Raw genomic sequence first — 17,129 nt, 5'->3', positions numbered from 1 at the left:
CTATCTGTAGCACTGTGTGGGGGAAAGCTTAGTGCTGGATTTTCTAAGCAGTGGCTATAGTCCATCCAATTCACTTAAAAGTGATATGATGGTGTGGTAGGCACTGGGATGTACCTGTCCAGGAGGGCGTTTCACTTGCTTTCCTATACTCCCTCTGCTTCTTCTTCTTCTGCACCCAACTATGTACTAAGATGCATTTGGTGTGTTTTCCAGCCTTCAGTGATGACAGGTCTTGGCCCACAGACTCTGCTAAGACAGAGATTCTCAAACCTGGCTGAAATGACCACTGTCCGGGGAACTCTCAAAACTACCAATGCCAGGCCCCACTGCACAGTCTGGCTTAATTGGTCTGTGATCAGGTTGTGCATGGGTATTTTTTATAAGCTCCCCAGATAAACCTAAAGCACAATAAGGGACCCTATCCTGGCTGCCTGGGCACTGGGCACTGACTTTATCTGTCACATTTTTCCTACACTCCACGCCTTTCCATGAGTTTAGGGATGGTTGATTTCTCAGGAAACCCTGTGGTTTGGGAGGGGAAAGACTGGTAACCTAGCAAAGAACAATCAAGAGGGTTATGCCTGACACAAATGTAATACATCTTGTTTCTAGTACTTTCCAACTTTTAAATTGCTTGGTAGGATCAAAAGGACCTTCTGTCCCTGGAGCTATTTAGTCTGGCTACTAGAAGAATTGCTTTTTACTTTTTGTTGTTTTTGTTTTGTTTTACTGCCCACTATGTGTGGGTTACACATAAACACAAGAGCTATAATATCCATGAGCTGATTAGATCCAGGACTGGTGAACTCACTTCCTTGAACCCAACTATAATCATAGTTTCTTCACATTGGCTGTTGAGTAGTTATGTTCAATGTGAGAAAACAGGAAGTGGCTCAAGAAAGGCAACATGGAAGCCCAGAGAATTTCTCAAAGGCTAAAACAGGCTAAAATAGCCTGGCTTTAATCCAAATGAGCCAAAAGAAAGAGGAATTAGATCTCTCCCTCTCTGCTGATTCAGGAATACTTTCCTGGGGACTTATTAAATACATATAATACTTATATATATATGCCTACCATGCTCACTTGATCCTCTCCAATATCTTTTTAGGTAGAGATAGGAGATACTATTAACCTCATTTTTTCCAGGTGAGATATTATCCTTATATTTCTCTTTTCCCAAAGAGCCTCAAGACCATAGTAACACCCAGGTATGGACATGGGACCAAAACACAGGACTCCAACTGTCCCCTGTGGCACTTGTGCAGCTCTATGGCCTGTACTTCAGTGGCCTGTGGCTCTACAGGTAAAGTGATCCAGACATGGGGCAATGGACCTGTGTGCAAACGAGTAGGTTCAAAGGGAAGTTAATACCTTAGCTTTAAGGGAGTTAAATAGCAATGAGTGATTGGGCAGAGGTAGTATTACAGAATCCTGCCAGTGCTGTCCTGGAACAGCTGTGGGGTTTGATTGTCTGCTGCCAAGAAGTCTGACTCCCAGTGCAAGAGTTTGGTGAAAAAAGAAAGGGGTTGTTTGTTTAATGGTTATACATATTGAGGATAATGGCAGATTTCCGCTGTTAAGCCCCACTCCCTTTAAAACACCCCAAAACACAAAATCCTGCCTCCCTGTACCAAACCAGGCCAGTTTCAGAATGCACCACTCAGAGGTACCATCTTTCAGAAAAGCAGAAGCTGCAGCTCAGCCTCAAGCATCCCTCATGAATCCATGCTTGGCTTGGCGGTCCCTGCATAGTTCCATCAGCTCTGCTGCTGTTTTCTCCAGGCAGGCTTTCCAGTGGGCCTCCTCTTTCTTACTCCAGACCACACGGCTTCTCCCCTACCAACCAGACTTCCTGCAGACCCTCCTATACCCTTTCAGCCCGCCCTCATTCAAATGCTCAGCCTGGCACTTCCTATGTGGCCTCATATCCAGCCCCTCCTATGGTCTGTAGGTGTCTGCCATTTTTGCCAGTTCTCCTGTATCTTTTACCTTCTTTTCACTGCCCTCTTTAGTCAGGGCAAGAGCTCCCAGTGACACGGGGGCATCTGGGGTGAGCATCTGCCTCCCTGGCTATGTCAGGAGTCACTATTTGCTCTTAAAGTCACATACACCTTTTGCCCTGAGTGGCAGTCTCTTCCTTCCGGAAAGGCACAGCTATTAATTTGCCATCGTTATGCAAAGTATCTTAACTGCTGTATCATCTACTCTCCCTTCTCCCAATCAAGGGTCTTGGGGGCTATGCTCTGCTCTTTTCAGGGGACCCCTGCTCTGCAGCCCATTAAATAGTGTGGGGGACAGAGGAGGCCCTCCATGATCTCCACCAGCCTCACCCCTACAGTCACACCAAATGAACTCATGATCTAAATGAGCCAAGTGCTGTCCATTTAACAAAGGTTTGCAGCAGGACCCCCCTTCCCTGCCATCAGTGGCCCTGCTGCTCCTCGGCCCCTCAGTGAACACCCTGGAGGTGCTGCTGCGACACAGGCAGGAATGACCATGGGGCTGAAGGGCCCTGAAGACAGAGTCCTCAGAGGCTCCCAGGTGACCTGAGAAAAATTCCGTGGGTTTTAATTAAACCCCCTAAACAGCCAGCATTTTGATTTAAGTTGTGTCAGTGCCCAGATGGCAATGCAAGTTCTTTTTGTTTGTTTTGTCTTTTATTTTTAGGCCTTGAAACAGAACTTTTTACAGCCTACTTTAAAAATGGCCGTCATCTATTTTAGGTATAGAAATGTTCCTTTCTTCCAGATGCTGTTTAGGTATATACAAATGGCTTTTTTGTATGATGCATATTTGAAGGTAGGTCTAGGTTGCTTGGCTGAATTGCTGCATTTACACTTGAGTTTGAACTTCGCAGAGCCCCTTCAGAATCACCAAAGGCCAACTGAGAACTCTGCTTGCTGAAATTTGTCCCCTAAGCATATTGGTGCTTCATTCCTCAGAACAGAAAGAATGAGCACTGGTACTCAGCTGCTCAGGGGACTTCTGAAAATGGCCTTTCCCATGGGGAGTATGTCAGGGGGGATCTAGCCTCTCTGACCTACTTGCTGGTGCCTCTTCCTCCTGAAAGCCATGTGTCTCCCCTATTCTCAGCCAACCCCACACCACACCAAAATGCATTCTTAGTTATAGGTTACGCTATAGCACCAGCTCCTCCGAAGACAACTGGAAAGACCAATAAATTAGGTCATGTCTGTCCACAGCTGTTTAATTGCTTTGCCACTGTCATCCAGGCAAAACTCTTTAAAAGGTTTATGAGTAACACATTCCCTCCAGGGTAGCTATCTCCACCTTCAAAGCCACACTGGACCCACCCTCGCCTAGTTCTACCTAGCACTTTACACACCCAGTTTTACTGAGCTCTGGCTCCAGTTTCTTCCCCAGCTTTGCTTCACTTCCCCCATGTGTCAACTTACAACACCTTTTGGGGCCTCTTAAGGAGAGGGAGATCACAGGAACAAAGGGATACAGAAATGTCATTTTTTATTAACAGCTTGCATGTGCCTAAAAACTAACTAACTAGTGGTGCCAATGCCACAATTTCCAAACAGCGCTCAAAACAACAATTATAGTGTGATCATTAAAGTGACTAAAATGCTTTTCTCTTCTCAGCTCATCTCTGAGGGCTATAGGCACTCACAGGTGGCAAGCTTCTACACTTCTAGGGGCCTGTGTCTCTTGGGAATGTAAGCCAGGTCTCCGGTACTCCTTTGCCTTGAATCTGCCTTCCTTTCCCGGAAGGAGTTAGTCATCAGTCAGCTGTCAAAATTAAGTGCTGGAAGCAGCATTGCCATTTCAGCCTCTTTCTTGTGGAGCTGCCGGACACAACAAGCTTCTCCACTGGGCAGCATTAAGCTTTCGTCTTTGGACCCTGTCGCCGCCTGAGGACCCTCCTCACAGTGCTTCACAGCATCAGGGGTCAGAGAGCCTCTGTGTTCCCCTTTAGAGTGAGAGCTCCCCAGGATAGATTTTGTTTTTCTATATCATGATTTGACATTTAAGTATCAGACACTCATTCATTTAGCAAATATATTGAGATCTTACTTACTATGAACCTAGTACCAGAGATATTAAAAAAAAAAAATGCTCTGTTCAGTCAATGCAGTGAGAGAGATGGGTTTAAGAACAGTACATTCACCAAAATGCAGCAAATGTTAAGAGAGTTACACACGGGGATACAAAGGGCATTTAAAGCTATATGAGGTCTTAGGGATGACTTACTGGAGGACACGATGCCTGAACTAAGTCTAAAAGGAGGTATGGGGGTGACTAAAGATGAGAAGGGCATTCCAATGGAGTGAACAGCTTTCGGTAAAGCACGAGGATGCAAAAGACTGCGGTGGAGCAGTGGATAGCACTCGGGTGCAGAATGAGAGGCCGGGCCGCACAGGGAGAGCCTGATACAAACTGCACGCTCAGCAGAGCCCCTGAAGGGCCTAGAGCACCAAAGTGACATCGACTTTGCTTCTTAGGCAGATGGCTCTGGGTAAAGGGTTAAGCCTGGATTAGAAGAAAGATATGTTTAGGGACCTTGGCTGGAGATGAAGGGGATCGATTCAAGAAATACATGGAAAGTTAGATTAGCAGGATTTAGTGGCCATTGACCAAGGAGAGAGAAAGGAGCATTCATGTGAACTCTGGTTCTGGCTTTGATGTTTTTGGCATTTGACCTGCTGTTTACACTGAAACTGGTGGATTTGAGTGAACTCTACACGTTGTGAGTCCAGAGTGAGTGAGGTAATATTTCTGAATTTTAAAGGTATCCACTCCTGTCAGCTTCTACACATGCAGATACATTATCTCTTGATGAATGTGTTTTCTTGGCAATCAAGGTCGTTTTAGGCCTGTGACCATGACTGTGGGTGAAGAGAACAGCGGACAGATTTCAAAGCAGAATTCTGGCAAGAGAGAGTGAGACTTGTTCCGAGAAGCTGAAAGTAGCAGAGGACTGATTGGCCCATGCGGACACCACCTGGGCAAGCCGAGGTGAACAGCCTGCTGGACAGCAGGTGCCCAGCCAGTCAGAGGCGACTGCAGATGGTTTCATTTCCTCCCTCCCAGCTTTGGAATTATGTCAGGAGCTTTATCTGTCTCTTATTCTAAGGAAAAATAATTACAACCAACTGATCATTGAAACACCCTTTTCCCCCTTCCAAAAAAAAACAACCCAGGACATTTCATTTCAAGCGGCTGCTTACCTCTGCAGAGGAGCAGCAGGCTGGCTTTTCGGCAGTGCCCTTCTCTCGTGTCCAGGGTCAGCAGCAGTGATTCCCTTTCAGCAAGTGAGGGATTCTCTCTCCTCGCTGTGCCCTGCTTAGGGCACTGGGGACCTGGGTTTGGAAGCTTGTCCAGAATCAGTGACAAGAGAGGTAAAGCCATTGTTCTACCCAGCACCCACCAGGTAAGCTGCTGTGTATCAAGGTGAAGTCCTTGGCAGATCGTTTGGCCCTGGTATTCCAGAATTTGTTGGAATATATTGAGTGCACACCTCTGGGTTCAAAGCAGCAAGACTGAGAATGTTATTTTCGGCAGGCATAATGATAAATGAAAAAGCGCCCTTTTCCAAGTTTATCATAATGGGAATTTACTTAAATAAATCCCAGCATCTTTGGGGGACTAACATTAGGGATATTTTCATTTTTATGAAAATAAGAGACACTTGACAGATTTTTTAGTCCTACTGTTTGTATGAGCTTTGCAATCTGCTACGATAAATGCAAAATGTAGACCTCAAAAAATTGATAATCTATTTGGGTAGACAAGGCATGAAAATTTAAATATTATTATAAGGCTGCACATGAGTGGTATAGACAGTAGGTTTTTGGAGTGAAGAAAGATGGATAAAAAGTGAAATTATTAGGAAGTCTTCAGAAAGAGGTTGGCCTTGAAGGGTAATGATATAGATAAGTGGAAGGTGAATAAAGGAGAATTGTAATGGGGTGTGGGGCATAAGATCCCTGAAAATAGGAGAACCCCCACAACCCTTGATTGGAGGAAATCGGGAAGGGATGGTACAGATTTGAGTATATCGCATAACAATGGCAAGTTAATAGCCATGCCTTCCTGAAGGGAAGAGGGCTGCTGACCTGGGTGAATGGTGTAGAGGACTGTGAGAATGCTCAGGGACTCGAGGCATAGCCGGGGCAGAGGTGTGGGGGGAGACTCACATAGCGCCTGACTCCACGAGAGGCAGGGGGTGGATGTCCACCCTGTGTGTGCTGGGAACTTTTGCCCTGACTAAAGATGGCCACCAAAAGAAGGTCAAAGACAAGGAGGAACTGGCAAAAATGGCATATCATAGTGGGTGCTGGATACAAGGTCACACAGGAAACTCCGCGCTGTGAATTTAAATGGGGATGAGCTGAAAAAGAAGAGGGCTGCCATGAGGTCAGGAGTAAAAGAGGACATTTTACGGGAAGTCTTAAAGCTGGAGAAGGAGAGAGCCACAGGGAGGGCAGTGAGAGGAGATTGGACTGGAGAAGGCGGCAGAGCTATCAGAGCTGTGCAGGACCTGCCTAGCCACCTGGATGCCTAAGGGATGCTTGGAGCTGAGCTGTAACCGGGAATGCTGAGCTGCAGCTTCTGCTTTTCTGAAAGATGGTACTTCTAAGTGGCCTATTCTGAAACTGGCTTGGTTTGGCGAAAGGAGGCAGGACTACGTGTGTTTGGGTGTTTTTAAAGGGAGAGGGACTTAACAGCAGAAATCTGTCATTATCTTAAATATGTATAACCTTTAAACAAACAACCCTTTTCTTTTTCCCCAAATTCTTGCATTGGGAGTTTTGCTTCTTGATGGCGGGCAGTCAAACCCCACAGCTGTTCCAGAACAGCACTGGAGAGGTTCTGCAACAGAATGACGCACAGTTATGGCTGTTAACACTTTCATAGAACCAATTCTACATAACACAATTATTGAACTGTAATAGTTGAAATATGTAAATCTTCTATTTACAAAGGCTATGTATGTCAATAATGGAAACTAAGGGCCTTTGAAAAAAAATTTGTGTTTGTTTGTTGTGGGTAACTGCTTGCTTGCTAGAGCATTCCATCACACCTAATTCCCTCCCCCGCCCCTCCCAGGGGTCTGTTCACCTTCAGTAACTCCCACTAAAAGTCCAATAATTTTTAACAACCTTGCGCATAGAGAATGAAATTTAGGTTAAGTAGTTTTTCTTTATTCTGTAAATGAAAGTAGCAGAACAGCAGAAAATCATTTTTTTTTAAAAGATTTTATTTATTTATTTTTAGAGCAAGGGGAAGGGAAGGAGAAAGAGAGGGAGAGAAACATTAATGTGCGGTTGCCACTTGTGCACCCCCTACTGGGGACCTGGCCCACAACCCAGGCAATGTGTCCTGACTGGGAATGGAACCAGCAACTCTTTGGTTGGCAGTCCAGTACTCAATCCACTGAGCCACCCCAGCCAGGACGAGAAAATCATTTCTAATAAATTAGAAGTTAACTATGTGTTCAAAGGTTATGTGGTACCTTTCTCCACATCTTAGGCTTTCAGTTGAATCTGCCGAATCAAGGAGCAATCTCCCAGTGTGTTGGTATTCGTGTGAGTGACAGGCATGAAGTGACAAAAAGAAATCTCTAACTTCTCTCTAAGCCCTGGTCTTTACATGAAAGCATAGGAAACCTCCAGAACACTTATATGATCTAAGCATTGAGCCTTCTCCTGGGTACTACCTGTGTGTACCTATCAAGGAATTGAGAGATTTCAGTGTTATAGGGATTCTTATGTATAGCCCAATGACAAGGGTTTTCAATGAAAATATTAATAGATAATGGTTGCCTTCCATGAATAAATTTGGACAGTTTCTCTTGATGTAAGGCCAGCAAATAAAAACTTCTTATGACCACTTAAAACAAGCAAAACAAAAACAAACTGAGAGGAAAAATAATTTTGCTTCTAAGTTCTCCTGCTTAGTTTAATAATCAAATTGACATGAGACAGATTAATAGGGAGAAATAACCAAATTATTATTATTATTTTTTTTTCTCTCTCCCCAGGGAAAAATTCTAAATTATAAGAGCCAGAAAGCCATAGAGAAGTAAAGTATGTTTTACGAATGCACTTCCAGAGAGAATCAAGTTATCTTCCTTGGAATATATAGATTTAGTAAGCGCATTTAAAGAAACTGTTTTTTAAAGGCAGACGTTCTTAAAAATAAATCCATACATTCCAAAAAATTTGTTTTCTCTAGGAGATATTTTTGTTAAATAGTAGCTAACATATGCGCATAGAAGAAAAGAACCATATTTCCCCCCTACCATCTTTCCAGGAACTAGAATTGTGCCCACATACAGGAGGCACTCAACAAATATGTGTTGAATGAATGCAGTGGAAGCCTTTGTAGGGTAATGTTCTCTAAGGCTTGTTGCCAATTTGGCTTAATCATTGTGAGCAACCAAATCTTGATGAAAATTGGTAAGTGGGGTATACTTAGCCTAGATACTTGTCTGTACTAATATCAAGTGCAGTTTTCCCCCAACCTTTTAGTATGAAATGTTTTTAAATTAATTAATTTATTTTTTCAAATACATTTGTCTCTGCCTTCCTTCCACCACTTTCCCTTGCCCCTCCCCCCTCTCCTTCCCTCAATCCCCCTTTGGTTTTGACCATGAGTCCTTGCAAATTATTACATATGAACATAGACCAGAGGACAAAGTCAAGGAGCTTGGGATCTGGAAAGGTTGTGGTTTATGACTTCAAAGGCAGGGAAGGCAATTCACATGGAGATGAAAAGCAAATGTTTGCTAAACAAATGTTTTCTGGGCCATCTTTAATGGTGGGACCAAAGAGGACTTTGATCAAACGGCCTTCATAGGTTCTTTCTTATCGCTAGTTCATATTAAGCCGTAGTTATATATCATGATAGCTCCCATCCAGGAGCAGGTCCTCTATCAAAATTATTTTAGACAGTGGGAAAGGGCAGAGGTTTTTCCTGAATCTTTCATTTCTTAAAAATAACCAGCTTAAAAGTCAATATCCTCTGAAAGGAATATTTGAATGTTGCAAACTCTGCTTCCCTTAAAACAAAACCAAGTCATTCACTCTATTTCCTTTGCTCAGATTACTCTCTCTGCCTATGATGGCCTTCACCCATCCGCCCTACTTCCCCTTGCCCCCACCACCACGCACACAGTATTTACTTTAAAAAAAAAAAAGACTTTATTGTTATTCTATTACAGTTGTCCCAGTTTCTCTCCCTTTGCTCCCCTCTGCCCAGCCCACCACCCTGCTCCCACCCTGTTGTTCATGTTCATGGGTCATTCACCACCCTGTTGTTCATGTCCATGGGTTGTTCACATATGTTCCTTGACAAGTCCCTTCCACTTCTTTCCACCTTTATCTCCTCCCCCATCTCTGGTTGCTGTCAGTCTGTTCCATGTTTCCATGCCACTGGTTCTATTTTGCACATTAGTTTATTTTGTTCATTAGGTTCCTCTTATAGGTAAGATCATATAGTACTTGTCATTGACTGGCTTATTTCACTTAGCGTAATACACTCCATTTCCATCCATGCTGTCACAAAAGGTAGGAGTTCTCTCTTTCTGCTGCGTAGTATTCCATTGTGTAAATGAACCACAGTTTTTTGATCCACTTGTTTTCTGATGGGCACTTAGCCTGTTTTCAGCACTTGGTCATTGTAAATAGCTTAGCTCTGCTAGGAACATAGGGGTGAATAGGTTCTTTTGAATTGGTGTTTTGGGATTTTTAGTGTATATTCCCAGCAGGGGTCAAAAAGCAGTTCCATTTTTAGTTTTTTGAGGAAATGCCATACTGTTTTCCACAGTGGCTGCACCAGTCGGCGTTTCCACCAACAGTGGACTAGGGTTCCCTTTTCTTCACATCCTTGTCAGCACTTATTGTTTGTTGATTTGCTTACAATGGCCATTCTGACTGGTGTGAGGTGGTATCTCATTGTGGTTTTAATTTGCATCTCTCTGATAGCTAATGATGTTGGACATTTTTCACATGTCTACGGGTGATCCTCCTTGGAGAAATGTCTATTAAAGTCCTTTGCCGATTTTTTAATTGGATTGTTTTACTTTTTGGTATTGAGTCCTATAAGTTCTTTATAGATTTAGGAGATCAAACATTGGCAAATATGTTCTCCCACACAATCGGTTCCCTTTTGGTTTTGATGATGGTTTCTTTAGCCATGCAGAAGCCTTTTAATTTGATGGAGTCCCATTTGTTTATCTTTTCCTTTATTTCTCTTGCCCTAAGAGATATATTGGCAAAAATATTGCTTCATGGGATATCTGTAATTTTACTGCATATGTTTTCCTCTAGGACTTTTATGGTGTCACAACTTACAATTAAGTATTTTATCCATTTTGAGGTTATCCTGGTGTATGGTGTAAGTTGGTGGTCTAGTTCATTTTTATGCATGTCAAATTTTCCCAACACCATTTATTGAAGAGGCTCTCTTTACTCCATTGTATACTCCTGCCCCCTTTGTAAAATATTAATTGACCATAGAGATAAGGGTTTATTTCTGGGCTCTCTATTCTCTTCCATTGATCTATGTGTCTTTTTTTATTCCATCTCAGACTGTTTTGATTACAGTGGCCTTGTAGTATAGTTTGATATCAGGCATTGTGATTCCTCCTACATTGTTCTTCTTTCTCAAGATTGCTGTTGCTATTCAAGGACTTTTTCATTCCATATGAATTTATGAAATATTTGTTTTATATCTATGAAATAATGCCATTGGTATCTTAATAGGTATTGCATTGAATCTATAGGTTGCTTTGGGAAGTATGGACATTTTAATGATGTTAATTATTCCAATCCATGAACACAGTATATGCTTCTATTTATTTGTATCTTCCTTAATTTCTTTCTTCAATGTTCTATAGCTTTCCAAGTACAGATCTTTTACCTCCTTGGTTAAGTTTATTCCTAGGTACTTTATTTTTCTTGTTGCTATAGTAAATGGGATTTTTTCCCTAGTTTCTGTTTCTGATATTTCATTGTTGATGTACAGAAATTTCCTCAATTTCTGAATATTGACTTTGTATCCTGCCGTGTTTCTAAATTCAGCTATTAGGTCAAGTAGCTTTTTGGTGGAGGCTATAGGGTTTTCTACATACACTATCATGTCTTCTGCAAACAATGACAGTTTTACTTCCTCCTTTCCAATTTAGATGCCTTTTATTTCTTTTTCTTATCTGATCACTGTGGCTAGAACTTCCACTACTATCTTGAATAAGAGTGGTGAAAGTGGACACCTTGTCTAGTCCTGATCTTACTGGGAAAGCTTTTAGTTTTTGCCCATTGAGTAGGATGTTGGCTGTAGGTTTCTCATATATGGCCTGTATTAGGTGGAAGTATGCTCCCTCTACTTCCACGCTGATGAGTATTTTTTATCATAAATGGGTTCTGGACTTCATCAAGTGCTTTTTTAGCATTTATTGATATGATCATGTGATTTTTGTCCTTCATTTTGTTTATGTGGTTTATTACATTTACTGATTTGCGAATATTGTACCATCCTTGCATCCCTGGAATGAATCCCACTTGATCGTGTTATATGATCTTTTTAATGTATTGCCAGATCCAGATTGGCAATATTTTGTTGAGGATTTTAGTATCTATGTTCATCAGCGATATTGGCTTGTAGTTTTCATTCTTTGTTGTGTCTTTACCTGGTTTTGAAATTAGGATAATACTGGCCTCATTAAAAAGAGTTTGGGACCCTCCCCTCTTCTGGAGTTTTTTGGAATAGTTTGAGAGGGATAGGTGTTAGTTCTTCCTTAAATGTTTAGTAAAATTCGCCTGTTAAGCCATCTGGTCCAGGGCTCTTGTGTCCCATGAGTTTTTTGATTACTCCTTTAATTTTTTTTTTTTTTTTTTTTTTTTTAGTTGTTATTGGTCTTTTCAAGTTTTCTGATTCTTCCTGATTCAGTTTTGGAAGACTGTATATTTCTAGAAATTTGTTTCACCCAGGTTGTCAAATTTCTTAGCATATAATTGTTGGTAGAAATTTCTGACAATCCTTTGCATTTCTTTGTATTGGTTGTAATCTCTTCTCTTTAATTTCTGATTTTATTTTTGGGGAGCCTTTTTTTTTTTTTTTTCTTTTCCTTGATGAATCTGGTTAAAGGCTTGTCAAATTTGCTTATCTTTTCAAAGAACCAGCTCCTGGATTTGGAATTGTTCTTTTTTAATATTTCATTTATTTATTTTTAGGCAGCAAGGAAGGGAAGGAGAAAGAGAAGGAGAGAAGCATTAATGTGTGGTTGCCTCTTGCATGCCCCCAAGTGGGGACCTGGCCCGCAACCCAGGAAAGTGCCCTGACTGGGAATTGAACTTGTGACCCTTTGGTTTGCAGGCCAGAGATCAATCCATTGGTCCTCACCAGCTGGAGTGAATTGTTCTTTTAACTTTCTATGTCATTTAATTCTGCTCTGATGTTGATTATTTCCTTCCTACTGCCTCTGGGCATTGTTTGTTGTTGTTCTTATAGTTCTTGTAGATGTAGGTTTAGGTTGTTTATCTGAGATTTTTCTATCTTCTTTAGGTAGGCCTGCTTTGCTATGAACTTCCCTCTCAGGACTACCTTTGCTGTGCCTAATAGGTTTTTCACTGTTGCATGTTCACTTTCATTTGTTTCCAGATATTTTTTCATTTCTTCCTTGATCTCATTATTAACCTATTCATTATTTAATAGCCTGTTATTCAGTCTCTATGTATTTGAATGTGTTTGGCTTTTTTCCCTGAGGCTGGTTCCAAGCCATCGTGGTCCGAGAAGATGTTTGATATGATTTCAATTTTCTTGAATTTGCTGAGGCTTGTTTTGAGACATACATGTGGTCTAGCTTTGAAAATGTTCCTGTGCATTTGAAAAGAATGCATATTTTGCTTCTTTGGGGTGAAAGATTCTGTATATATGAATTTAAGTCCATTTGATCTAGAGTGTCATTCAATGCCTCAAGTTTGTTTTTGATTCTTTGGAAATTCTATCCATTGTTGACAATGAGGTGTTCAAATCCCCTGCGATGTTGATATTTTTCTTGAAGTCCTCCAAGATTTTTCTTATATATTTAGGTGCTCCTATGTTGGGTGCATATATGCTTACAAAGTTATATCCATTTGTTGGACTGCCCCCCTTAAGTGTTATGAAGTAGTGACCTTGTTTGCCTTTGTTCTGAGGTCTATATAAGTATTGCTACTCCAGCTTTTATTTTCATGCCCATTGCCTGGAATATTTTTTTACCTTTGTTTTATTTAATTAATTACATCCTTTTTTATCATCCCAAAACAAGAGACTTGGCTCTCTATTATATGATTGTGATATAATAAGATACGTATTAGATCTTTGTCCCTATTCTTGGCACAGAGCTTCTTAAACCCCTGAAATTTCCTGAATGGTAGGGGTGAGAGGAGTATCTTTTCATAACAAGCCACTTTCAACTGAGTTATGCTAATAAGGTGACTCTAGGCAGATGGGGAGGTAGGTTGCCAGAGAAACCAATCCCTGTGATCTGAGGGCTAAAACTTAAGCCCCACCCCCTAACCTCCAGGGAAGAAAGTGAGCTCGGCTCGAGAATCACCTAATCAACTGTGGCCAGTGATTTAATCAACCATGCCTACATAATGAAACCTCCATAAAAACCCTCAACAACAAAGTTCAGAGAGCTTCTGGGCTGGTGAAGAAGAATGTGTCTATGTGTCAGGAGGATGGCACACCCCAAATTTCACGGTACAGAGCTCCTGTGCTCAGAACCCTTTTGGGCCTTGTTTTATAGATCTCTTCATATGGCTGTTCATTTGTGTCCTCAAAAATATTCTTAGTAATACATTTAAAATAGTAAGTAAACTATATATTTTATTACCCCATTTCAGTTAGCTGTTCTAACAAATTATTAAACCTGAAGAGGGGGTTGCTCAATTCATATTGGTCAGTCAAAAGTACTAGAGGCCTGGACTTGAGATTGGTGTCTGAAATGGGGTCAGTTGTGTGGGACTGAGCCCTTAACCTGTGGGGTCTGCACTGACTCCAGGTACTTGGTGTCAGAGTGTTGTAAGGAGAGAAAATTTATCTTTTCATGATTTATCATGTCCTGTTATATCACACCTATTTTGTACCTATCTTTTCCCACTGTTATATCTTAACTTTCCTAGTGTCTTCAAATCATTCTTACAAATTTAAATGCTCATCATAGTTGAACTGAATTCATTATCTTGTTTTTACTCCACATTCTTCAGTCTTTTAGCTAAGTGCCAGCACTGAGTTAGATCACAAGACAAAGATTGTGTAGGGAAGATCATTACAAGCAGAAGAGAAAGTTGAAAAAAGACCCAGAGATCATGGCACAGAGTTTGGAATGTTTGGTACCTGGGGATTAAATGAGAGGATAATTGTAAATAAGTCCAGATAGGTAAGCAATCTGGTTATGAAGAACTGAGGTTTACAGGTGTGGAAAATGAGACACATAGATGTCATTTGATCAGCCCGAGTAACAAAGGGATTAGAACCCTTGATCTGATTATTCCCACCATTCCGATCCAGCACGCTCACACAAACTCAGACAGTCACTGTATGCAACCATGCCAGTTTGGGACAATTGGCTGGCAAAAGATGAAGATAACATTAGAGAGTGTCCAGGACACTAGTGTCTGTTTGGTTTGGCCACATTATACCTCTCTTTGGACTGAGCATAGCAACCTAAACAGAGGTGAGAGCAATAGGAGGCAAACAACCAAGAAAATTAGGTGCACTAAAGACAATATCCCCAGTCTGAGCCCCTGCTTAGTGATACACAGACTAGTCTGTGTGCTATACTTTGAAGCAAATACCAAGAGTTGCCAGCTCCACCATACTTTTTGCCCTTTGCCTTACACTTCAAAGAACTAATATTTTCAATAACACCTGGGCTAAAATAATAAGCAAAGGTGTTGGCAGATTAAGTCATAAAAATGACATATTCAATAAACATATGAAATAATGTCTAACCTCAATCAAAGAATTTTAAAAACTAAATAAAAACACTTTAAGCTCATTAGATATCAGATTAGCAAAGATTAAGAAGAACAATAATAATTAATATTGGCAAGAACATAGGAAATTGGCCCTCATGTAGAATTTGATGGTTAGAGAAAAATTTGGCATAACCCTTCTATAGAGCAATTTGGCAATGTAGTTCATAAGTCATTAAAGCATGTTCATCCTTTGGCCTGGCAATTCTACTTCAAGGAAATTTAAAGAAACTTATTAGAGATGTATACAGTGCTATGTTTATTTCAGCATTATGGCTGTAAAAAAAAATCAGAAACAACTCATGTCTAATAATAGGGCAGTAGGTACATATGCTATGGCACAAAGATATAATGGTAAAATAACATTGATGTAACAGCATTCTTAATATAATGCTAAGTGAGAAATGTTGACTGCAAAATAGTATTTATAGTATAAAAACATTTTAAAATGCATACATCTATAACTGGCATGTTAAACAGGTAGGATTCATATAATATAATATAATCATATATATATAATATGACAATAATATAATTAGAATATTTTCCATTTTACTTAAATGCTGCCGAATTAAATGTGGGCAGTTCCATGACTTTTCTGCTTACTCTTATGTAATAAAGTCCGTCGTCACCTGAAGGCATAAAACAGTCTTGGTTCAGTACAAAATTAGATTGTCCAGTCCCGACTAATTCCAACTTCATTCAGAGCAGCCCTTTCCCCTCACACAGCCACAGCTTGCTGCAGATGGGTAGCGGATGTTTAAATTTGCCTCTTTTCTTGCATTGTGCTTGCGTAGGGTTTTCCGAGATGTCCCCATAGCCAGGCTCTGTGCTTCTGCAGCTCTTCTGGTGCGATGATGTGCTCTCCCTTGCTCTCTGCCAACGCCCCCCACCATGTCACATGGAATCGGGTGGTCACCCACAGCCCTTTAGGTCTCTCAAACTCTCGAGCCAGCTCTCATGGACATAACCTGAGAGAAGCCCACGACTCAGCCTCTACTGTGGCCCACGTCTTATCCTCAGGAAACACATACACCATTTGCCTGAGATACCCTGGAAATGAGAACTGATTACCAGTTAAGCAGTTCCTTCAATTGCCCACTACTCCCTTGACTCTGGGCTGGCTGGCCCCAGTAATCAAACTTCTCAGGCAAGAGTCACACAGCAGTCAGCCTTTCTCTAAAATTATAAAGGATATACCCATATTTTGCCGTGTATAATGCGCACTTTTTTGCCCAAATTTTTGAGGGAAAAATAAGGATGCACATTATACATGGGTGGTACTAATTCTTTATCTATATAAATGTTTTTAATTCTTTTATTTATCTTTATGCATAAAACATGTAACTCTAGAAAGCAATAATGATATCCATATGCAAAATACAATACAAAAGAACAAGTGTTTAAATATAAATAAGTAAAAACTTGATTTAAAAAATTAAAATGAAAGATTCTTTTCCTTATAGTTTGGGCCAAAAACATGGGTGCACATTATACATGACAAAATACAGTATATTAAGCTCTTTTAGCAATACTTTTGAAACGTTCTCTCTGAAGAAAGACTCCTACTCTTTCTTTTCTGACTGAATTTGGGTAAGGGGGCTTGTAACTCTAAAAAAAAAGGCTTTGGATTTTTTTTCTAACAACATTGAACATGAGATGTACCTTCTTAATAGATTTTTCAGTGCACATGACAGTATTATCTGTAGGTACCGATTGTACAACAGCGTTCTAAACCTGATTTATGTACAAGTGAAATTTTATACCTGTTGATTAGCAACTCCCCATTTCCTCCTCCCTCCTGCCCCTGACAACAACCGTTCTATTCTTTGCTTCTATGAGTCTGACTATTTTAGATACCTCATGTCAGTGAAATCATGCAGTATGTCCTTTTGTGCCTGGCCTATTTCACTTAGCATAATGTCCTCAAGGTTCATCCATGTTGTAGTATATTGTAGATTTCCTTCTTTTTAAAGGCTGAATAATACTACATTATATGTATATACCACATTTTAATTATCCATTCATCTATTGATGAATTGTTTCTACATCTTCACCATTGTTAATAATGCTGCTGTGAACATGAGGGTGCCAATATCTCTTAAATATACTGTTTTCATTTCCTTCAGATAT

At 40.7% G+C, this 17,129-nt stretch overlaps 1 protein-coding gene across 2 annotated transcripts in view; it reads left to right on the top strand.

The window, feature by feature from the left end:
* EXPH5 (exophilin 5) overlaps nt 1–17,129 on the top strand; it is a 77,723-nt gene that overhangs the window by 12,690 nt on the left and 47,904 nt on the right. Inside the window, exon 1 of one of the 2 annotated variants that reach the window (XM_054592462.1) lies at nt 5,226–5,401. The exons of the other annotated variant lie outside the window; for it this stretch is intronic. The gene's annotated coding sequence lies outside the window, so the exon portion shown is untranslated. Of the gene's footprint in view, nt 1–5,225; nt 5,402–17,129 lie in introns of those variants that run through there. 2 annotated transcript variants of the gene reach the window in all.

The sequence above is a fragment of the Pteronotus mesoamericanus genome, unplaced genomic scaffold (genome assembly GCF_021234165.1).
Source record: "Pteronotus mesoamericanus isolate MK-2021 breed Mesoamerican mustached bat unplaced genomic scaffold, CSHL_Meso_final scaffold_36, whole genome shotgun sequence".
Lineage (NCBI taxonomy): Eukaryota > Metazoa > Chordata > Mammalia > Chiroptera > Mormoopidae > Pteronotus > Pteronotus mesoamericanus.
The sequence above is the reverse complement of the archived record's forward strand: the minus strand, read 5'-3'. Positions and strand labels throughout refer to the sequence as shown.